Source organism: Bos javanicus, chromosome 2 (assembly GCF_032452875.1).
Source record: "Bos javanicus breed banteng chromosome 2, ARS-OSU_banteng_1.0, whole genome shotgun sequence".
Lineage (NCBI taxonomy): Eukaryota > Metazoa > Chordata > Mammalia > Artiodactyla > Bovidae > Bos > Bos javanicus.
The window spans coordinates 94710508-94735207 of record NC_083869.1 but is presented as its reverse complement, the minus strand read 5'-3'; the positions used below and the strand labels follow the sequence as shown (position 1 = coordinate 94735207).

The 24700-nt window shown below is 40.0% G+C and overlaps 1 long non-coding RNA gene across 1 annotated transcript in view; it reads right to left on the bottom strand.

Annotated features, from left to right (window-relative positions):
- The window catches only part of LOC133227720 (uncharacterized), a 43478-nt gene extending 31120 nt beyond the window's left edge, over nt 1–12358 (bottom strand). The window contains exons 1-2 of the long non-coding RNA XR_009729919.1: nt 11981–12358; nt 11682–11761 (exon numbers count right to left, since the gene is read on the bottom strand). This is a non-coding gene — a long non-coding RNA (uncharacterized LOC133227720). The remainder of the gene's footprint in view (nt 1–11681; nt 11762–11980) is intronic.
- Nucleotides 12359–24700: the final 12342 nt, after the last annotated feature.

Genomic DNA, 24700 nt, shown 5'->3' with positions numbered 1-24700 from the left:
GCCACCAGACAACTAGGATAAAAGTAAGGTCCATATTGGCCTTAGAACCACCATGAATATAACACAAAACTGAAAAGAGCCTGAAGCAGTATCTTACTCTGTACCACAATTGTGACGTGATGCCGTGTCTGCCAGATTTGGTTGGAAATTACTGCAGCATCTGAGGACCCCTGAGCTCCCCAGGTGGTGCTAGTGGTAAAGAACACGCCTGCCAGTGCGGGAGATGTAAGAGATTTGGTCCCTGGATCAGGAAGATCCCCTGGAGGAGGGCCCAGCAACCCATTCCAGTATTCTCGCCTGGAGAATTCCATGGACAGAGGAATCTAGAGGGCTGCGGTCCATGGGGTCACAAAGAGTCTGACACGACCCAGCAGCTTAGCAGCACGCACACAACTGAGGACCCTTGAGGATGTTTTCTATCCACATAAAGTTATATTGTGCACAAATGCCATCTACATGAATATGAGAGTAGCAAGAAGCACACAATCAAGCTTTTATTTTTTTAATCAAGCTTTTATTTTTTAAAAAAACAATTGAAATCCTTTCCTTTATTTCTTATTCGTAAAATATGCCATGCTCACTCTCATACTTCTAATTTTCAGGCTGATTTTCCCATGTTTTAGAGAGATTTAATGTCTTCAGTATAACTTTTCTCAAAGAGTACTTTAGAATCTAAAAATAGTAGCTATAGCACTAGAGTTCCCTTTTACGTCACTAAGAAAGATAATTTTTATACATCATTTTAAATTGTCCACTTGCAACTAACCAGAACTTAAATCTCTTTTAAAGACAGTAAAACTTGCATATTAAATTCCATTACACAAAGTATATTGATCTAAAACTCAGGTCTCAGATATATTAACTCTAACCACTACAGCAACAATTTTAACCAAAAGTGATTATCATTATCATCAAAAAAATCATCAAAATTATAATAATCATCAAAAAGGAGAAGATATTTATTTCATGTAGCCTAATTTTGCTTTCCTTTACATCTCTGGAAATTTTCCTAAAAATTAAAATTTTCAAAGCTGTCTATGGGGACAACATGACACAACATTTTTTTTTTTCAGGAAAATCTTAAATGTTACTCCATCTATCCATTTATTATGCATCTGTCTAAATTGGTTCTTGTGTAAGAGATGCTTTTCATAAAAAATGTAAATGATTACTTTTGTAAAAAATTCTGGTCCATTCACTTAGAATTTTCAGTTTCATTTAAGAATACACCAAAAGTCATGGAGTGCTGGGCACTTTCAAGAATATAATCAGGTGGGAGGGAAGTTCAAGACGGAGGAGATACCTACATAGTCATGACTGACTAGCAATGTTGTACAGCAGAAACCAACACAACATTGTAAAGCAATTCAGTTCAGTTCAGGGGCTCAGTCGTGTCTGACTTTGCAACCCCATGGACTGCAGCACACCAGGCTTCCCTGTCCATCACCAACTCCCGTCAAATTCATGTCCATTGAGTTGGTGATGCCATCCAACCATCTCATCTTTTGTCATCCCCTTCTCCTCCTGCCTTCAATCTTTCCCAGCATCAGGGTCTTTTCCAATGAGTCAGTTCTTCGCATCAGGTGGCCAAAGTACTGGAGCTTCAGCTTCAGCATCAGTCCTTCCAGTGAATATTCAGAGCTGATTTCCTTTAGGATTGACAGCTGGATCTCCTTGCAGTCCAAGGGACTCTCAAGAGTCTTCTCCAACACCACAGTTCAAAAGCATAAATTCTTCGGCACTCAGCTTTCTTCACAGTCCAACTCTCACATCCATACATGACCACAGGAAAAACCATAGCTTTGACTAGATGGATCTTTGTCAGCCAAGTAATGTCTCTGCTTTTTAATATGCTGTTTAGGTTGGTCATAGCTTTTCTTCCAGGGAACAACCATCTTTTAATTTCATGGCTGCAGCCACCACCTGCAGTGATTTTGGAGCCCAAAAATAAAGTCTGCCACTGTTTCCACTGTTTCCTCATCTATTTGCCATGAAGGGATGGGATCAGATGCCATGATCTGAGTTTTCTGAATGTTGAGTTTTAAGCCAACTTTTTCACTCTCCTCTTTCACTTTCATCAAGAGGCTCTTTAGTTCTTCATTTTCTGCCATAAGGGTGGTGTCATCTGCACATCTGAGGTTATTGATATTTCTCCCAGCAATCTTGATTCCAGCTTGTGCTCATCCAGCCCAGCGTTTCTCATGATGTATTCTGCATATAAATTAAATAAGCAGGGTGACAATATACAGCCTTGACATACTCCTTTTCCTATTTGGAACCAGTCTGTTGTCCCATATCCATTTCTAACTGTTGCTTCCTGACCTGCCTACAGATTTCTCAACAGGCAGGGTAGGTGGTCTGGTATTCCCATCTCTTTCAGAATTTTCCACAGTTTGTGGTGATCCACACAGTCAAAGGCTTTGGCATAGTCAATAAAGCAGAAATAGATGTTTTTCTGGAACTCTCTTGCTTTTTCGATGATCCAGCAGATGTTGGCAATTGCTCTGCCTTTTCTAAAACCAGTTTGAACATCTGGAAGTTCACGGTTCACGTATTGTTGAAGCCTGGCTTGGAGAATTTTGAGCATTACTTTGCTAGTGTGTGAGATAAGTGCAATTGTGCGGTAGTTTGAGCATTCTTTGGCATTGCCTTTCTTAAGGATTGGAATGAAAACTGACCTTTTTCAGTCCTGTGGCCACTGCTGAGTTTTGCAAATTTGCTGGCATTGTGAGTGCAGCACTTTCATAGCATCATCTTTTAGGATTTGAAATAGCTCAGCTGGAATTCCATCACCTCCACTAGCTTTGTTCTTAATGATGCTTCCTAAGACCCACTTGACTTCACATTCCAGGATGTCTGGCTCTAGGTCAGTGATCACATCATCGTGATTATCTGGGTCGTGAAGATCTTTTTTGTACAGTTCTTCTGTGTATTCTTGCCACCTCTTCTTAATATCTTCTGCTTCTGTTAGGTCCATACAATTTCTATCCTTTATTATGCCCATCTCTGCATGAAATGTTGTAAAGCAATTATCTTCCAATAAAAAATAAAAAAGCGATTACAATAATAAATACTTTGTTGTTGCTGCTGTTAAGTTGCTAAGTCGTGTTTGACTCTTTTGCAGCCGTGTGGACTATAGCCTGCCAGGTTTCTCTGTACGTGGGATTTCCAGGAAAGAATATTAGAGTGGGTTGTTATTTCCTTCTCCAGGAGATCTTCCAACCAAGCAATCGAACCTGCATCCCTTGCATCTCCTACATTGGCAGGCAAGTTCTTTACCACTGAGCCACCAGGGAAGATCAATAAATACTTAAAATAGTAGAAATAAGAATACATTCAATTTCTTCAACTAATTTTCTGCAGAATTTAATTGGCTTTCCTCTAATATCAACTCTGGTTTTAATTACTTAGATGAAGAATAAGGTTTTTGACTATTTCTTTGTCAAATACCAGGAAGATAATGCTTAATATTGTGTCAAAATAGTGAAATACAAAAACTACTTTGCTCCCCAAAGCACACTAAGTGTTGCACTTTACCAGATAGCAATGGATAATTGCCCAGTAGCCTGTGGAGAAACCTTTACTTAATAAACAGTTTTTTCTAAGATAGGAATAGAAGCAGAAATGGTCAGCTACTATTGAAGACTCTACCTGTAGCCCTAGAAGTGAAATCTGTCAGCTCCCTGTTATGTTCCTCGTCTAACCCTGTTGCTCTTCTGGAAATCACTGATGCACAAATCATGCATCCTATGAGTCATAACTGCCCACCACTACTCTGTTATCCTTCTTGCTCTCCAGGGCAACCCCGAAATGCATTTCCAAATGAAAATTACTTCCTAATTTAGAATAAAGAGAGAGAGAACTATTGAACAAAAAAAAAAAAAAACTGGTTTGCTTAGCAATTTTCAAAATTTAGCAGAAAGAGTAGATTCAGAAGAAAAAAGACCTAATCCACAGGCTTGCTCTCCAAGACAATTCTCAGCTCCTCTCTGCTCCCCACACACTCTTCAGCACCCTCCCAGTCTCAAGAGGCCAGCAATGGCCAATAGGTGCTTTGGGGGGTTTGGGTAGTGGATGGTGGTAGGCCTGAGTTAATGTGTATGTGAAGCCCTTAGAACAGCACCTAGCACACCATTATCAGAGTGTGCTAGCTATTCTCATCATCAGGATTATTATTGTTATTAGGCAATGGTGAATCAGTCTTACTCCTTCTCAATTACTCTGGAATCTTCTGGAAATTCTGAGCCAATGAAGAAGACTCCAGAGTGTCTCATCACAAATAAATGTGCAGGGTCCTTAAGTGCCTCTAATCTCCTCCGTTGGCCAGGCAGAGCCTCTAGCGGCTTGTGTTTTCTCATGAGAGGCCGTGATGGTTCTCTTGCTGCTTCTGTAGCACCAGCACCAGGGCCTCCCCACTATACCACAGTGAAGTGATGAATAGCAGGTGCAACTTTCACAACAGCTGCCATGCTCATCCGCTGCTGCTCATACTGCCCTTGCTGTGGCATCACGATGACTAAAGGTCATCTCATCACCAGGATTATAGTCCTTCTATATGTTCATTGGGCTTCCCAGGTGGCTCAATGGTAAAGGATCCATTTGCCAATGCAGGAGATGTGGGTTTGATCCCCTAGGGTCAGGAAGGTCCCCTGGAGTAGGAAATAGCAACCCATTCCAGTATTCTTGCTTGAAAAATCCCATGGACAAAGGAGCCTGGAAGTCTATAGTCCATGGGGTCACAAAGAGTCAGACATGACTGAGCAACTGAGCATGAACACGATGATTCATTAAAGTGTAGTATCTCTTCTTTTATAGGTTATTTTCACTCTGTTTTGTTTGTCAAGGTGACTGATGTTTATATGATGATAACTATCTTTCCTATATTACCCTAAATATTTAGTAGAATATAGACAGATGGATAGAAGATAGATAGACAGATAGATGACAGATAAAAGAAAGAAAGGTAGCAGGGTAGGTAGGAGGTTGATAAATCACATAGTTCCTACTCTCTAAAATCTTACAGTGTTATTGAGGAGCTATTATTCTCATGAAATAAGTAGATAAATGATACAACACAGTCAACTGTTTGAGTGTGTAATACAAACTACCAATGTTCAAAGTATTCTAATATGAAAGAGATCATTTTGGGGGGTCCAAAATCACTGAAGATGGTGACTGCAGCCATGAAATTAAAAGATGCTTACTCCTTGGAAGAGAAGCTATATTAAACAGCATATTAAGCAGCAGAGACATTACTTTGCCAGCAAAGTTCTGTCTAGTCAAAGCTATGGTTTTTCCAGTAGTCGTGTATGGATGTGAGAGTTGGACTATAAAGAAAGCTGACTGCCAAAGAATTGATGCTTTTGAAATGTGGTATTGGAGAACACTCTTGAGAGTCCCTTGGACTGCAAGGAGATCCAACCGCCAATCCTAAAGGAAATCAGTCCTGAATATTCATTGGAAGGACTGATGCTGAAGCTGAAACTCCAAGACTTTGGCCACTTGATGGGAAGAACTGACACATTGGAAAAGACCCTGACGCTGGGAAAGATTGAAGGCGGGAGGAGAAGGGGACAACAGAGGATTAGATGGTTGGGTGATATCACTGATGGACATGAGTTTGAGCAAGCTCCACGAGATGGTGAAGGACAGGGAAACCTGGCATGCTGCAGCCCATGGGGTCGTAGAGTTGGACACGACTGAGTGACTGAACTGAAGAGTTAGGGAAGACAGCATAAAGTGCTTGGTTGTTACTGAGCTACTATTTGAGAATCAGGTAAAATATTGATTGAAAGAATGGACACAGATAAGTGGGGAAGTAGGAAGAGAAAAAAATGACAAAAGTAGAAAAGATTCCACAAACTACTGATTTTGAGCTTGGAAAATGAAAGGGAAGGGAAAGTCAAAAACCCCAACCATCTGAAATAAAGAATTTATGCTAGAAAGTAAATGGGGGAATATTCATTCATTCAATTGTAACTAACAATAATTGAGGTAATGCTTGGCATTGCTGTTAGGCAGAATTCAAGCCAAGTTTTGTGACTAAAGAGAGTCTCTTACAGAAGAACAACAATCATGACGGGTATGGCGGAGGAGGTAAGTCTGGAAGAAGACCTAATAACATCCCCACATACACACCTGCCTACTCTCTCCCATCATCAACCCCCACCCCTAAGACTAAAATTGTTTTGGAGGTGTTAATTTCAAAGTAACTGTGGGACGTATAAAAGAGAGAGCTGAGGACAAGCCAATGGTGGCAAAATAAAACATACCCTTAAAGAGGAAGAAGCAGGATGTAAGGCTGGGAAACAGGGAGAAAACAAGCATCAAGGGTATCTGCAGCGATGGCAGAGCCCTCAACATGGCAAGCAGGAAGGAACAGGACAGGAAAATTCCCTGTGACGGAAGCAGAGCATATTGAAAGGCTGAGACGTCAGCTGGCTTTTGGTTTCCATGTGGCATCTGAAAAGTTACACGTGTCATATGCTTTTCTGCTCATCAGGCCATCCCAAGCAGTACACCTCCTAGACAGGCTATGTGAGACAGAATACCAGAAAGACAGTATGGAGTCACGAGGGCAAGGACAGTTGGCTACCTGCAAATAGTTATTCACACCTTCTTCTTTGGTAGAGATCCTTATCTATAGTCAAGTACATTGCTGCCTGAAATACAGACCGTGTTCCCCAGCCTTCCTCGTAGATAGGTACGGCCTGTAGCTAAGTTCCAATGAGGTACAAGCCTAAGTATCAAATGGGTCTATTAGAAAAGAACCTGAAAAGAAACAATCTTGGAAGACTCCTTAAAATAAGCCCGTGATTAACTTTGTCTTTGAGGAAATGTGAAAAATAACTAAATCCTATTTCAAGGTTAAATGGGATCATATCAGAGGTAGAGACAATCACCATCTGGTTAAATATTGTGCTATAGAAAGTTCTTTGGAAGGAGATATGAATGGTTTGAATAGGCAAAGTGAGAGTAGCACCAATAACAGTGAGCAATTTTACTAGGGAGGTAAATGGCAGAAAGTACTAAGAGAAAATGCTAATATTTGCATATTCTCAGAAACCTTCCAGGGAATGGTTATTACAATAAAGATTTCAGATACCATGTCAAACTAGCATGGCAAAAACTGGAAAGCAAATGGACCTTTCAGTATCTAGTAAATCATGCCAATTATGTGGGTGACTGATAAATAAAGGGAGGTAAACAAGGGAAACACCTTTAAATCAGCCAAATATTTCGTGAGTACTTACATACTAGGCATTCAAAGATGAATAAACGTAAGTCCCGCTTATATGTCCATTTTATATATTTCATCTCATATATCCATCAGATTTTCAATTTGCTTCTGTTTGTGTGTGTGTGGCGGGGGGCAGGGGGTGTTTGGGTTTTTGGCTGTGCTGGATCTTCACTGTGGTGCACTAGCTTTCTAGTTGCAGGGCTTTAGTTGCCCTGCAGCATGTGGGACCTTAGTTCCCCAACCGAGGATCGAACCTGCATGCCTTGTATTGAAAAGCAGATTCTTAACCAGTGGCCCACCAGGAAGTCCTCTCAATGTGTTTTATTCCCAAAGAAGAGGATAGCTTCCAAATCACTACTAAGAAGCTCTTCAATGTGGCAAATTATTATAGGTTTGTCTCAACAAATCACAACTGAGCTCCTTTAAGCTCTGAACCTAACACCCCCAGAAACAGAACACTTAATATGCCCAAAAGATTATAATTGTGTTTACTGTAAAATAGATACAGAAACTATCTTATTTAATTCTGAATCATAGTCTAGGCACTTTCTATCTCTTCTAAAACAGAGGAAATAACATTCTAACTGCAATTAGCTTAGCAATGAAGATAGTGAATTAAACCAGAACAGTGAACAAGATAGGAAAGACAGATTCAGAAACCTCTCATTTAAATTGAAAATGAGATGTTCAGCTGAGGACAAGGCAGGAAAACTTATGCAAAGACAACATTGGAGTTATGATAGCTCTAATGTGCTACCATAATGACAAACTTTTAACCCATGATTAATTTAACTCATTCACATGAGTCAACCTGCCAGTTATGTCAAAATAAGTCGCCCAAACAATAAATTCTGAAAACAGTTCCAGCAGATGTAAGAACAAGTGAGAAATGGGGTGGACAGAACGGGGAGGGTAGGGAGATTAGTCAGAGAAAATGGGGCTTGCGTGTAAGGCAGAATTCTACTCACCTGCCAATTCACTGGCTTTACTTCAGCCCAGTGAACTCTTCTATTCAAAGTACCTCATAAAGAAATAAGTAGTCTAACTTCCTGGAAGACATTGGTTGTTCAGATTTGGGACTAATTATCATAAAACCAAAACTAGCAATCACCTACTAGATAGTGTGATTTGAGAGACAAGTCCATTTGCCCCTAAATTTTTGCACTTCTGGCTTGACATAGGACCTGAAATCCTCACTATTATAACCTTCCATTAAATGAGATATTCTCTGGAAGGTCCCTGGGAAAATGTAAGTATTTGTACTTAATGTCTGGTGCATGCTTAGTTGCTCATCTCTGACTCTTTGTGACCCTTTGGGCTGTAGCCCACCAGGTCAACGGAGAAGGCACTGGCACCCCACTCCAGTACTCTTGCCTGGAAAATCCCATGGATGGAGGAGTCTAGTAGGCTGCAGTCCATGGGGTCTCTAGGAGTCGGACACGACTGAGCGACTTCACTTTCCCTTTTCCCTTTCGTGCATTGGAGAAGGAAATGGCAACCCACTCCAGTGTTCTTGCCTGGAGAATCCCAGGGATGGAGGAGCCTGGAGGGCTGCCATCAGTGGAATCGCACAGAGTCGGACATGACTGAAGCGACTTAGCAGCGGCCACCAGGCCACCAGGCAACTTGCCACCAGGTCAAGTTCCTATACAATGAGAACTATGAGAAATGATGGAATTGTCAATTAGCTTGATTATGGTAATCATTTCACAATGTATATATGTTTTAAAATATTGTGCTATATGTACATTTTTATATGCCAATTATATTTCAATAAATCTATGGGATTTATTGAAATATAAACTGATTGGAATAGACATTTCTCCAAAGAGAAATAACTAATAAGCACTTAAAAAATGCTCTACATCACAAATCATATAGAAATCATGTAGGGAAAAGTAAATCAAATTGAGATCCCACTATACACCCATTAGGATGGTTTTTTTTTTTTAATAATAAGTTTTAGTGATAATAAGGAAAAATTAGCCCTTTTCTGGCTAAAATGATGAGATTGTCCCATTTTCAAGCAGCATGATTAACAATAGCAAAAGTTGGAAGCAATCCGAGTATCCATCTACGATGCTGTATATAGATTCAATAGAATATTACTTAGCCTTTAAAAGAAGGGAAATTCTGACACATGCTATAAGAGGGATAAACCTTGAAGACACTAAGCCCGTCACAAAAGGATACTGTATGATTCCAGTGGTATGAGGTTCCTAGAACAGTCAAATCCACCGAGACAGAAAATAGAACTGTGGTTGCTAGGGGGCTGGGGATAGAAGAGAACTGGAAGTTATTGTTTAATGGGTCTCATGTTTCAGTTGGGGAAGTTGAACATTTTCTGCAGATGGATTGTGGTGGTACCTCCACAACCATGAGAATCTACTTAATGCTCCTGAACTGTACACTTAAAATTGGTTCAAGTGGTAAATTTTATGTTATATATGCTTTACCACAAAAAAAAAAAAAAGTCAGCTACAGCAAAACACAACCCACAACTGAAGGTGTACGCTCATGCAGAACCTTCCCAAAGCAAAGCAGGGTACTGGCCTAGTGCCCAGTTAACTGTAAATTTTGAATTACTTTCAGAGCTTGGCCAAAATACAAGCTACATATAGGACCACATCAAGATTCTAATGCATTATGTCTGGGATGCAGTCTGAGCATTTTTTAATATTCCCCTGGTGGTTCTAATATGTAGCTGTGTTTAAAGGCTGCCATTCTACAATTTCACTATAGCAGATTTAGAGGCAAGAAAACAGTTATCTATCTTTTTTGTTCATGATTAACTCAACTCTAAATGGACTGATTTTATATAATGAAACATGGTGATCTTTTTTTTTTTTACATTATGCTATTTCTACTTTATTGACTATGCCAAAGCCTTTGACTGTGTGGATCACAATAAACTGTGGGAAATTCTGAAAGAGATGGGAATACCAGACCACCTGATCTGCCTCTTGAGAAATCTGTATGCAGGTCAGGAAGCAACAGTTAGAACTGGACATGGAACAACAGACTGGTTCCAAATAGGAAAGGGAGTACGTCAAGGCTGTATATTATCATCCTGCTTATTTAACTAATATGCAGAGTACATCATGAGAAACACTGGACTGGAAGAAACACAAGCTGGAATCAAGATTGCTGGGAGAAATATCAATAACCTCAGATATGCAGGTGACACCACCCTTATTGGAGAAGGCAATGGCACCCCACTCCAGTGTTCTTGCCTGGAGAATCCCAGGGATGGAGGAGCCTGGTGGGCTGCCATCTATGGGGTCACACAGAGTCGGACATGACTGAAGTGACTTAGCAGCAGCAGCAGCCACCCTTATGGCAGAAAGTGAAGAGGAACTAAAAAGCTTCTTGATGAAAGTGAAAGTGGAGAGTCAAAAAGTTGGCTTAAAGCTCAACATTCAGAAAATGAAGATCATGGCATCCGGTCCCATCACTTTATGGGAAATAGATGGGGAAACAGTGGAAACAGTGTCAGACTTTATTTTGGGGGGCTCCAAAACCACTGCAGATGGTGACTGCAGCCATGAAATTAAAAGACGCTTACTCCTTGGAAGGAAAGTTATGTCCAACCTAGATAGCATATTCAAAAGCAGAGCCATTACTTTGCCAACAAAGGTCTGTCTAGTCAAGGCTATGGTTTTTCCTGTGGTCATGTATGGATGTGAGAGTTGGACTGTGAAGAAGGCTGAGTGCCGGAGAATTGATGCTTTTGAACTGTGGTGTTGGAGAAGACTCTTGAGAGTCCCTTGGCCTGCAAGGAGATCCAACCAGTCCATTCTGAAGGAGATCAGCCCTGGGATTTCTATGGAAGGAATGATGCTAAAGCTGAAACTCCAGTACTTTGGCCACCTCATGCGAAGAGTTGACTCATTGGAAAAGACCCTGATGCTGGGAGGGATTGGGGGCAGGAGGAGAAGGGGACGACAGAGGATGAGATGGCTGGATGGCATCACTGACTCGATGGACGTGAGTCTGAGTGAACTCTGGGAGGTGGTGATGGACAGGGAGGCCTGGCATGCTGCGATTCATGGGGTCGCAAAGAGTAGGACACGACTGAGCGACTGAACTGAACTGAATATTGACATATAGCAAGAAATTGAATAAAGTCTGAAAACTTGACTTAAAGACTTATTACTTAAAAAAAGAATTGATGGAATCTTTTAAAATTAAGTTTTTAGGGACTTCCTTGGTGGTCCAGTGGTTAAGACTTTGCCTTCCAGTGTAAGGGCATGGATTCCATCCTTGGCCAGGGAGCTAAGATCACACATGCCTTGCAACCAAAAAATATGTCCAAAATATAAAACAGAAGCAGTATTGTGACAAATTCAGTAGACTTTAAAAATTTCTCACATCAAAAAAAAAATCTTTAAAGAAAATTAAGTTTTTAGACACATTTCCCCAATTTCTTCTGTTAACTTACTGTTGAAATTTCTTAGATGTCCACAGAATACTTTCTAAGCTGGTAGGAAAATGTCACCTCACATGTTGTTTCGGTAGATGCTGGAATTGTAAAAAAAATTCTGATTATTTGTTCATGAGTATATCACAGTTTATATTTTAAAAGTCAGCTTCCACCTGAAATAATCACTGTCTTTTCACTGAAAGCACAATACAGTAATTGTATCCCATTTGCATCTACAGATTCATTCATTATTAACAACTTTATGATTTTACATATCAGTCAGCTTCTTTCTGAAGACAGGAAATTTTTTTTATTACCTCCTAAGTCAACAGTCGAAAGAAACAGGCGATTCTTGATTAAGTGCTGACACATGGTATCATGGAAACATTGAACAGAAACTCAAAGACCTGGTATCTAGAATATGTGCCACTCAATCTAGTGTTTAGAACTAAGTACTCACTGCCCCAGCTGAATGAAAGAAAGTACTCTCAGTCAAAAGGTTATGCTCCTTCCCAGGGTCAGTCTACATACAGTGACCCATGGACCCAGACCTCTTGCCTCAACCCACACATCTCTGAAGGCCCATCCCCACTTTAGAGTTTCCTGGCTAAACACATCACAATTCAACCTCTCTCTCCCCAGTCCTGCTTTCCTTGCTCCCAAGAGCAAGCTCTAATAAATCATTGGCAACTGAATCATCATCTCAGAGTCTGTTTCCATGGAAACCAGACTTGCATCACCTATTCTCTCAACTAGCTCTGTAACCATAGTAAAATCACTTAAGCACACTTACCTCTGTAACTGAAGAATATTTACTGAGCTTGGAACCACTGGAAATTTCCAGTGTCACACTAAACAATGTTCTGCACTGGCAGAGGAGACCTGCCCTTGGGACTCACCTGCTGTGACCAAGCTTATACATTTTCCAGTCTAACCCTTTGCATCCCACCCACTCCCCCCACTTTAAATGGCAAGAAGGGGAAATTCTGTGTCACTACAGGCACTGTCTTTAAGGTCCATCAATTCCAAAGGAGCCTCTGACCTTCCACTTGATAGAAAATGTCCCAGGATAGGGATAGCTTGGGATGATCGTGGTTTACCTGGGTTTACACTAACAGACCCATGTGCCAGAAATGTCAAGTCCCAGGCAAATCTGGTCACCATAACATGGCTCCATATACCCCTCGGTCCTTGGATTTGCACAATTGATCATCATCCTGGTGATTCTGGCTGCCTGACTGTACATAAGACAGAGGGTAAGTAAGTCCCAAATCACATGTCTAGGTCAGTTCTCTTGCTTATCACAACTGTGCTTGTTAGTTATCCAACTGTGTGTCTAATTTTGTCTCCAAATAGACTTTAAGTGCCACATGGGCCCATGTGCCTTGTTCATGGCTGCATCCTTAGTGCTTAGCAGAGCACCTGGCACACAAGCAGTGACTAATAAATATTTGTTGGATAAATGAGTGAAGTGGGATGGAAGGAGATGTGTAACACCTGGGATCTACTCAGAGGGTGGAAGACTAAAAGAGTATAAGTGCAAGTTACTCAGAGTGAAAGTAGATAAATAGGGAGTGGAAGACTAAGTGGGCATTCGAGCTTGCAGCATGCTTCCCCTTTCCTGTATCATATCTCTATATTACTGAACTACTGTCAAACTTATGGCTTACTCCAACACTCAGATTTGACACACATTCATAATTTTCTATCAGATCAAATGCATTGTGCCTGGAATATAGTAAGCCCATTTAAAAAAACATAATAAATAAGTGTTGTCTGAAACAATGAGCTGTATCACTATTTTTAGGGTTACTATTTCAAACAAGTTCCTGACAAGGAGCACTTTATCTAGAAGAAATCCTAGCAGATATTTAGTCAAACCTTCTGATTTCTCTTCTCAAGGCAACTGCATATCACATCTTAGTTCCCTTAAAGTATCATTATCTATAGATTTCTAGTTTTTTCTAACTGGCTACTACTAAAATAAAGCAAGCCCTTTCGTAGCACTTGAAGACACCCTGAAATTCTCCTTTTGTATATCTTCATGACCATAATAAAAACGTTTATAGTATAACTTCTGCCCACATAACTGCTTTTTGATCTTGTTGATGCTTTACCCTGAAACTGACCTGAATTGAAACATATGCTAAAAAAAAAAAAAATACAGAAACTTCCTTGTTCTGTGAAATTACTAACCAGTAAATGGTATCCATTTTGAACAACTCACAGAAACAGAATTCATATTGAAAATGACATCTTTTAGATTCTGGTGTAACGATAATTTTGAAACATGAAAATTGATTTTGCCCACATGAGATACCAGAATCGATTTCTGTCCCTGTTCTTTGCTCTTATAAGTGACTTTTATCTTTGGAGGACTTAGAGCTCTATAGAAACTGAACAGCTTCATTTGTCAAGCTGAAAGGTTATTTTATCTCATCAACCTATTTAATACCATATAAATATTTATAAAATTGCATTGATGAGTACACTGCTATAGTTTATAATAAAAATCATATGAGCCAAGTGATATAAATAAATAAGCAAACAAGCCAGATGATAAACAGTTGGTAGATTAAACAAGTCAAAGCTTCTTTGTTTCGCATCTATCTTCACTGCTAATCAAGGCTTCTTAGCTGAGATAATGGGGTGCTTAAAGCTCCTAGCAGCATTGCACTCAGAACACAAGATGATCTAAGTCAGCTGTTCTCACAGCATGACCCATGGACTGCTGGGGATCAGGGATACTCTTCCAGGAAAGTGAAAGTCACTCAGTCATGTCCAACTCTTCGCAATCCCATGGACTGTAGCCTGCCAGGCTCCTCTGCCCATGAAATTCTCCAGGCCAGAATACTGGGGTAGGTAGCCATTCCTTCTCCAGGGGATCTTTCCAACTCAAGGACTGAACCCAGGTCTCCCACATTTCGGGCAGATTCTTTACCATCTGAGCCACCAGGGAAGCCTACCCTTTCAGGGGATCATAAGATAAAAAATTAATTTTGCAATATTACTAAGACATCATTTGAGGGGCTTGCCTCATCAAGTTAACATTTCTATTGATAGAACAAAACGATAGTGATTGAAAGTGCTGGAACGTAAGTACATAATAAAATAGTGGTGCTGTACCAATGGTTATTATAGTCTTTACCAAAATGTGCTTACTGAGGGGAAGAACAGGTTCATTTAAGAATGTCCTTGATGAATCAGTAAAATTTATTAGTTATAGTCTACCTGGGTGGTTAGGTACATGTCTTTTAAATATTCCATAAAATGAAATGGTAAGTACGCAAAAATCTCCTGAGTATTACACCTGAAACTTATGTAATATTGTAAACCAACCATAACTCAATAAAAAATAAATCAAATAAAATTTAAAAGAACTATTGTGCACTAAACTAAAACTAAAGTCTCCAGGAAGAGAATTTGCACAGTTGATTTGTGAACTAGACTTTTTCCTGTAACCTCATTTTTCTTGAAAAAACAAAAAAGAGCAAGGTATGCTTATTCAGATTTGTATGTTTGGCAGACACTTTATTGAAAATAAACAAAATGAACCTTTAACTTTAAGGAAAACAACTGACAGTATTGTTACCAATGATAAAATGCAAGCTTTTTCACTTGAAAATTAGAATTTTAGAAAACTGTATCCAACACTGTGAACTTAACAGTTTGCCAATACTTTAAGAACTTTCTGATACAATTAGCAGTAATATAAATAATTTTTTGATATTGTATAATATGTGTCAGCATTTAGAAGATCTGCATATCTCAGTGAAATGGCATTTTCCCAAATGATCAATGCATAGTAAGTTACAAAATCATGCAAGGGTTAAAGAGTCATTCAAAATGCAAAACAAACCAAGGGACCTTGAAGTAACAAAGTATAAAATGATCACTGGTATGATTTTAGATTTCACATTGCAACTATTCTTTGAGAAACTACCGCTTGTCAAGTTTCAATGTAATTTCAAAGACAAATGTCCACAATTACCTGACAAGACTTTTAATATACTTCTTGTTTATTCCACTTGACATCTATTTAAGGCCATTTTTTTTCATAATTCAACCAAAGCCACAGATTGAGTCCTGAAAGAGATATGTTATTTGGCCATAAAAAGGAATGAAGTACTGATGATTGCAACAATAAGGATGAATCTTGAAAACATGATGCCAAACAAAAGAAGCCAGATCAAAAGAAGCCAGAGGCCACACATTGCAAGATTCCATCTGTATGAAAGGTTCAGAACAAGCAAATCTATTAGATTCATAAAATAGATGAGTGACTGCTAAGGAATGGGGTAAAGGAAATTGGGAAATTGCTGCTAACAAGTATGTGTTTCTTTTGGGGATGGTGAAAATGTTCTAAAATTAGAGAGTGATAAAGGTTGTACAACTTTGTGATTATACTAGAAAATCGCTCAATTATATATTTCTAAAAGGGAAATTTTATGGCATGTGAATTAAATCTCAACTAAAAATTACATTAAAAAAGAAATTATGAACCTGGTGCATTAGTTTCCTAGAGCTTCTGTAACAACCACAGAATTGTAACTTAAAGCATCAGAAATTTATTCTCACAATTCTCGGGGCCCAAAGTCTGAAATCAAGGTGTCAGTAGGGCTGTGGTCCCTCTGGGATTTCTGGGGAGAATTCATCTTTGTCTCTTCTAGTCTTGATGGCTGCTGGTGTTCCTTGGTCATATTACTCCAAACTCTGACTCTATCTTCATGTCACTTTACCGTATGTGTGTGTGTGATCTTCCTCTTTCCTAATAAGGACACTTGTGAGTTATTATCAATCTACCACACCTGGGTTTATATATAAATAACTGATGTAATATGGCAGCTGTAGATGTGTGCCATATGGATTTGTCAGTCAGCTCAAGCTCAGCTCAAGTTAGCTGACAGCCTCGAACTACAACATCTTCAGGATTTCCCACACTCTGCCTGGCAACCCCAAGCCAATGACTGCACATGGCAGGTATGCAAGGGACTGGTCACCTCCCAACATGGGACCCCTCTGTCCACAGTCCTTATGCCAGAGCCCTCCATTGAGGGTTAGCCCTTTCCTACTTAATTCATCTCCCTCTTTTTACCTGCCTGTTTCTATTTCTGTTTATATCTCACAGAGTCACTCCCATCACTTTCACTACCAACTTGGACTTGACATCTTTTTCCCAGAGGATTCAAACTCAGTCAGTTGATCCTGAGAGTGGTCCAAAACAGTGGATAGCAAAAGGGACTTTCAGGATTAGGTTACTCACTGCCCAGCTGCAAATGAGGACCCTTTGCCCCAGTGGCAGGGATAGTTCCCAGCAAAAGGTGACGCTATTCACTAAACTTTTACCAGTGGTGACCCAGGAGAGTGTTCTGATGCAGGAGACTTCTCTGGCCAGTGCATTAATTCAGGCATTTGTGGGTGAACCATACACACAAGGACAATGGAACTGGCTGGTTATTATTGTAGGATATAAAGGGGCAATGAGAAACTGAAGCCACTATTTTAAAGCTAAGCAGGTGAGACAAAAAACAGCTTCCAAAGAGATGTATCTCCCACAATTAGAGAACAGACACAGCTGTGGAGCCAATTTAGGATAGCCAGTCTTCAAAGACTATTGAATACTCAGCCAAGGCAAGTCTGTTTTACTAAGATCAGGGCTCTGGCTAGAAAATACAGGACTTTAAAATATGGGATAAAAATGAATTCTCCCATAAGACTTTGGCTCTGTAGACTAAGCCTTCACAGACTACCTATCCCTCCCTATGAAGACTTACCATTTCCTCCATGAGGCTCCCTTCTGAGTGAGCACCTCCTCTATGAGAAAGACACTATGGAGATGTCTCCCTTTGCGTGTCAACCAACACCCCATCTCAGAAGCTGTTTCCACCCCCTCAGCTGTCTGATCAATAACTAGGGTGAAATCCCTGGAAACATGTTGGAAATAATAAGGGAAGAAGAGATTATAACCTAAAGGACCGGCAAGGATTAGCTAAGATATACAGGTAGAAGTCAAAGGGCTGGATTTTTGAGTGTGCTTGATCAATTCCCGTACAAGCAAGAGTTTACTGACTTAAGAGACACTGTCTCAGAATACAAGATTTAGCACCCTGGCAAGGACCCAAAGAGATGATAGAAACTCACTGGTAGGGTGACTTTAAACACCTGGAGAAAGCAATGAGCCATGCTAAGTAAATTTAAATGCATGAGTTGCCCTGAAAAGCAGTGGTAAAAGTCATTTAAAGCCTCAGGGAATTGAACATGCTGGAATGAATATATGTGTGGGGCCAGAAGACAACCAGAGAATAATATTCCACAGGAGAACCGGGAGGACACACTATTCACAAGGGCCGTCAGAAATGCAGTAGGGAGCACTTAGAACTCATTTACTCACTTAATCTTCACAAAGACCTGCAAAGGTGTGCTATTACCCCTACTTAATATGAGGAATATGAGCCTGAGAAAGATTTAATTACTTGCCTCTAGCTATGTAGGTATACCTAACTGAGCCAGGATTTTAATTAAACCTTCTGACCCTACACAGGAGCCCCCTGACATATTTCTGATCTCTGAGTGCTGGGGCGCTTACAGAGGTAACAGTGCTCCCTGATTTATAGTCGAGTGCTTGCTTGCCTTTGGATTCTGACCTTTCCTAGATTCCTCTGACCCTCTGTTTCTCTTCAATATTGTGACTTAGCTTCTTCTGTCTTGAATCTTAGCCCCATGTCTGTGATTCACTGTTAGATATCTTCTTGGTGGGGTGCATAAAGGTAAAGTTTTTAATGTATGTAAAAAAATTGACTTGGTTGGACTTGCATAATAATGTAGAAATTAAGCCATAAGACCTAAGAAAAAGAAATACAAAAAAAGGAAATGCAGTAGGAGAGCCAGGCAGAAAGGCTCAGAGACAGCAGTGGCAATAATGGGTCCCTGAAATGGTAAAGACCAGGCACATAACTGCCCAGCAAGAGCAGAAGGTTGAAAAGATAGGCCTGAGATCAAGCTTATGCAAGACAAGAAAGCATGTGTGAGCTGCACGGGGAAGTAGTCCAGACTCCGATTTGCCTTCCTTGGTTGCACCAATGTTCCTCCTTTAGCTTACACGTCATGGTGATGTGGAGGGTCCCACATGAACAGCTGAATCACGAGGAGAAAACCTGAGCTAGGTTCATAGATGGATTGGCTCTGAATATTGGTGAAAGCTGAACATAAATGGAAGCTGCATTACATCCCATCCAGGGGTGACTTTGAAAGACAGTGGTGAGAAAAAAAATCTTTACAATGACAGGAGCCTCACCTGGCACACCTGATCACTCACTTGTGTGGAAGGAGAAATGGTCCAAGGTGAGAATACATACAAAATCATAAGCAGTAAAGAATGGCCTGATAGGGACTTCGGTGGTAATCCAATGGCTAAGACTCCAAGCTCCCAGTGCAGGGGGCTTAGGCTCCATCCCTAGTCAGGGAAATAGATCTCACATGCCAAAAATAAGAGTTTGCATGTCACAGTGAAAGTCTGGCACAGCCAAATAAATTGAAAAAAAAAAAAAAAAAGAATGGCCTGATAGGCTGGTCAAGGGGTTAAGAGGAAAATTCTGAGTGACTGGAGAAAAGAGTTCTGGAGAAGAGGCAAGTGGATGGACAGATGGTGATGGGTACAAAGTGTAAAAACTTTTATGTCAAATGTTAAGGTCCACCAGAAAGCATGGAGGCAATAAACAACAGCATAGATAAAATGGTGACATTAGATAGCTTTCATCATTAATCACTTGAGAACAGGAAAGATGGACATACAAATAGAGTAACCACCATGTCAGGGACAGAGCCTGCCCATGGTCCCAAGAGCAAGAACTTTTACTTACCAAGGCCAATTGAGGTTCTGCTATCTCTGAATGTCTAAACTGCCAACAATAGAGACCAATGTTGAACCCATGATTGGGCACTATTTCTTAATGAAACCAACTATTAACAACCACTTGGTGGCCAGTTGACTACTCTGGACCCGCTATGTCCTCGAAAAGCCAGTGATTCGTTCTCTCAAGAACAGATACTTGTTTCAAGTAAAGGGAATGTCTTTTCTGCCTCCACTTCTCCTGCCAACATCCCTGATCTGAGGGCTTAGAGGGACCAATCTGCAACCATAAAACCACACACAACATAGCATCCAACCTACCTCACAGCAAAGGAAGTACAGTAATGAGCTCATGACCATGGGATTCACTGGTCATAATACACACAGTACCATCCAAACAGCAATGAGTCTGAAACAGCAGTGACATGGCTTATGAAGGTGTAAGCGTAAAGGCAATAGTCCATAACAAACCTTGATGAAGGTGTTCTCAAAAATGTGCATGAAGAGGAGGATTTGCACAGCTCAAGGTAAGGACTGTGGTAACCAAGGAGATACACCTCCTGGCTCTAAGAGGAATTCACTGGTCAGCAACCAGGAGTGCAGTTAACTTATCATCTCTAGCTGCAGAATCTTCAGGATCCACTAAGTATTTGAGCTGAGCCCATGAGTCTCTCAGACAACCCTCAGCCAACCACCGAGCCATTGCTACCCAATGTGGAACTCTTCTATGGGTCACTGGAGCTCCCTTCTGGCTGGCCAAGACTTTATCAGACTGTACAAGTCTGCAACTCTCCCCACCCAACCCTCTTTCTTTTCCCCTTCTCCTTTCATAGCTATCAGACATGTACTACATCTGAAGAACTTTTCTGCCTACTCTTGCTCCCTCCCTATTTTACAGGCATTTTTGTTTGACAGGAATGTTTCACAATAAGTCTCTAGTTTCATTTCTAACTCTATTCATGTTTTTTCTTGGAATATATGCAATAATTAAATTTTTCTTATCAATTAAATAATTTACATTTCCTACCTCAATATTACCCTGCCAATGGGCCTCTACTTAACACCCATGCAGTTTAAGCACTTGTTAATGACTCAATCAAGAAGACAATGGCACCCCACTCCAGTACTCTTGCCTGGAAAATCCCACGGATGGAGGAGCCTGGTAGGCTGCAGTCCATGGGGTCGCTAAGAGTCGGGCACCACTGAGCAACTTCACTTTCACTTTTTACTTTCATGCATTGGAGAAGGAAATGGCAGCCCACTCCAGTGTTCTTGCCTGGAGAATCCCAGGGACGGGGGAGCCTGGTGGGTTGCCATCTATGGGGTCGCACAGAGTCGGACATGACTGAAGCGACTTAGCAGCAGCAGCAATGACTTCAATATGTACCTATAAAAAGTCCAGTGAGTGAAAGTCACTCAGTCATGTCTGACTTTTGTGACCCCATGGACTATACAATCCATGGAATTCTCCAGGCCAGAATACTGGAGTGGGTAGCCTTTCCCTTCTCCAGGGGATCTTCCCAACCCAGGGATCGAACCGACATCTCTCACATTGCAGGCAGATTCTTTACCAGCTGAGCCACAAGGGAAGCCCAGGAATACTGGCGTGGGTAGCCTATCCCTTCTCCAGTGGATCTTCTCAATCCAGGAATTAAACTGGGGTCTCCTGCATTGCAGGCAGATTCTGTACTAACTGAGCTATCAGGGAAGCCCAAAAAGTCCAGAGTTATTAATTTATTTTTTCAACATTTATTGAATGCCTACTCTGTGTTAGATACAGGCATTGAAAATACAGTATTAAAGAAACCAGAAAAAAATTCCTTCTTTTCATGGAACTTATATTCTATGGGGTTAGAGAGACAGTATAATAGACAGACTGCCAGAAATAAGCCTATCTGTACTATATTGCTCTTTTATCCTCAACAGAATTGCCTTTCACAACATGATAGCACAAAAATTAGCCTCAGCTTTTTATTATGGAACAATTTAAGAAAAAGCCATATGTTAAATCTCTGCTGCACTTTTTGGTAGAGCAACTAATTATAAAACCAGTTTGTCTACATTAGGAAAAGCACTTATTAAAAATGCACGTAGGCTGTGTTCCAACAGTTTTATTGTGTTCCAACAGTTTTATTTCTAGGAATTTATCTCAAGAAAATAATCATGAATATTCAAAAGCTTTATCCACAGGAATAGTAGTTGCAGAGTTTTTACATACTTGCAAAAAATAAACTGAAAACCATCTAATATATCTAGAATTATTTAAATAAACATGTGACCATGTATGCAATGGAGTACAGCAAGACCATTAAAAAATGTTGTTCAGGGACTTCCCTGGTGGTCTAGTGGTTAAAATTCCACGCTTCTAATGTAAGGGCACAGGTTCAATCCCTGTCAGGGGACTAAGCTCCTGCATGCTGCCCATCGAGGCCTAAAAAAAAAAAAGTACCTTATTCAAAACTGTGTCAAGAAAAGATGATTACAATGTATTTAGTGGTGAGAAAACTAGTCAAAAAACAATCCTCCATACACTATTTACAGAATCATCTCATTAAAATGTATCTGGAAAAATATACACCAAAATACCAAAACTGTTATTTCTGGATGATTTTAACTTTGTCCATAGCTTCAAGTTTTTCTACAACAAACAAGGAAATTTATTTTTCTCTTATCTTAAATTTCTAAAAGTTTTGCTTTCACTTTTGTTTTTTGTAAAGAAAATTACTCAACATCTCTGACTTGAACATCCATAAGTAAATCTGACAAATGACTTCTAGATAGTTGATATCCTAGAGATAAGTATTTTGATAGCCATAGCTCTTTCCCTCATCGCATTGTAGCTGTAAGAGGAGCAAGTGTCCTGTGGTGCCAAATAACTAGCCTAAAGGAAACTACTACCCAAACACTAGCGTTCCCAGAAGCTTCTGGTCAGAATGCAGAACAGGCACTTAGCTGCTGAGGAAAACAATGCTCCTTCAACATTCATTGATTATTGATTACAATAGATTTAACCTATGTCACAGTCTTCTCCCATATGAGGTTTGCCCTCTCTCCTACCACTCCTAGTTAAGAAAAAACACACATATGAACACACATGTGCACGCACACACACACACTCACAGGATCCTTCAAGTTATTAGAGAGGACTTTGTAACAAAATTTAAGGAAGGAAAAGAACCTCTTATTCATAATATCATCAAAAATTGCTCGGAAAGTGACAAGAGATTGCTGCTGCTGCTAAGTCGCTTCAGTTGTGTCGGACTCTGTGCAACCCCATAGACGGCAGCCCATCAGGCTCCCCCGTCCCTGGGACTCTCCAGGCAAGAACACTGGAGTGGGTTGCCATTTCCTTCTCCAATGGATGAAAGTGAAAAGTGAAAGCAAAGTCACTCAGTCGTATCCGACTCCTAGCAACCCCATGGACTACAGCCCATGGGATTCTAACTCTTCCAGAATCCCAATGCTATGTGTTTGAATTTTAATATATAATTTATATATTGTTATACACTTATAATTTTTTTTCAAACAAATTGTAAAGACAAAAAAAAGGACGCTGCCACTTCAAGTGTATATCCCTCAATGAATTCACCCCTCTTCATCCTCAGGATCTTCTACTTAAATTTCAAAATTGGAAAAAAAAAAAGATTCATACACCACACCAAAGTTTTGAAAATTAAAAGGTAACTGGGAGAAATAAAAAAGATCTAGATTTAAAAGTATACGGGCTGAGTCCTGCAGAGCAGGCACGGGATGGCCAGGTGAGGGAGAAACATGCCACCCACCTGGGTTGAGAAGACTCCCACCAAATAAACAACCTTAAACCTAAAAGAACTAGGAAAAAAAAGAACAGATAAAACCCAAAGTTAGTAGAAGGAAAGAAATCATAAATATTGGAGGAGAAATAAATGGAGCCTGAAACAACAAATATTATATGATATCATATATGTGGAATTTAAAAAATAATACAAATATATGTATCAAAGAGAAACAGACTCACATATTTTTTCCAAAAAAGCTTATGGTTACCAAAGTGGAGAGGAAAATGGGGAGGAATAAATTAGGTGTATGGGATTAACAAATACAAACTTCTATATAATAAAATAGGCTGCAGGGATATACCATGTAGCACAGAGAATTATACTCATTAACAACCTATAATGAAATATAATCTGCAAAAATACTGAATCAATATGCTATACATTAACATTTTAATTTTAATTTCATGGCTGCAATCACCATCTGCAGCGATTTTGGAGCCCCCAAAAATAAAGTCAGCCACTGTTTCCACTTTCCCCATCTATTTGCCATGAAATTAAAAGACGGTTACTCCTTGGAAGGAAAGTTATGACCAAACTAGACAGCATATTAAAAAGCAGACACATCACTTTGCCAACAAAGGTCCGTCTAGTCAATGCTATGGTTTTTCCAGTGGTCATGTATGGATGTGAGAGTTGGACTATAAAGAAAGCTGAGCGCCAAAGAATTGATGCTTTTGAACTGTGGTGTTGGAGAAGACTCTTGAGAGTCCCTTGGACTACAAGGAGATCCAACCAGTCCATCCTAAAGGAGATCAGTCCTGGGTGTTCATTGGAAGGACTGATGCTGAAGCTGAAACTCCAATACTTTGGCCACCTCATGTGAAGAGTTGACTCATTTGAAAAGACCCTGATGCTGGGAAAGATTGAGGGCAGGAGGAGAAGGGAACAACAGAGGATAAGATGGATGGATGGCATCACCGACTCAATGGACATGGGTTTGGGTGAACTCCGGGAGTTGGTGATAGACAGGGAGGCCTGTGTTCATGGGGTCGCAAAGAGTCAGACACGACTGAGTGACTGAACTGAACTGAACTAACATAATATTGTAAATCGTCTTATACTTCAATTAGAATCTTTTCAAATAAACATCTGATGAAAATACAAACTTTTCCTTAGGAAGTCATTTTTGTGCTGTGATAAGATGGGTAACTAAGTGAGTCTATATAAATAACACTTCATCCTGGGGCATCAAACCAACACAGGAGAGACTATTCATAATAATGCAAAAGTAGAAAAACAATCTTTCCAAGATAATCATGAGAAATTCTTTGCAATGGGCCTCAATGTAGAAAGTTGAGGAATTCTTTAATGCCAAAGAACACTATCTTGATCTAACATAAGGTTTTTTAATGATCTTTTGAAAGCCTAAG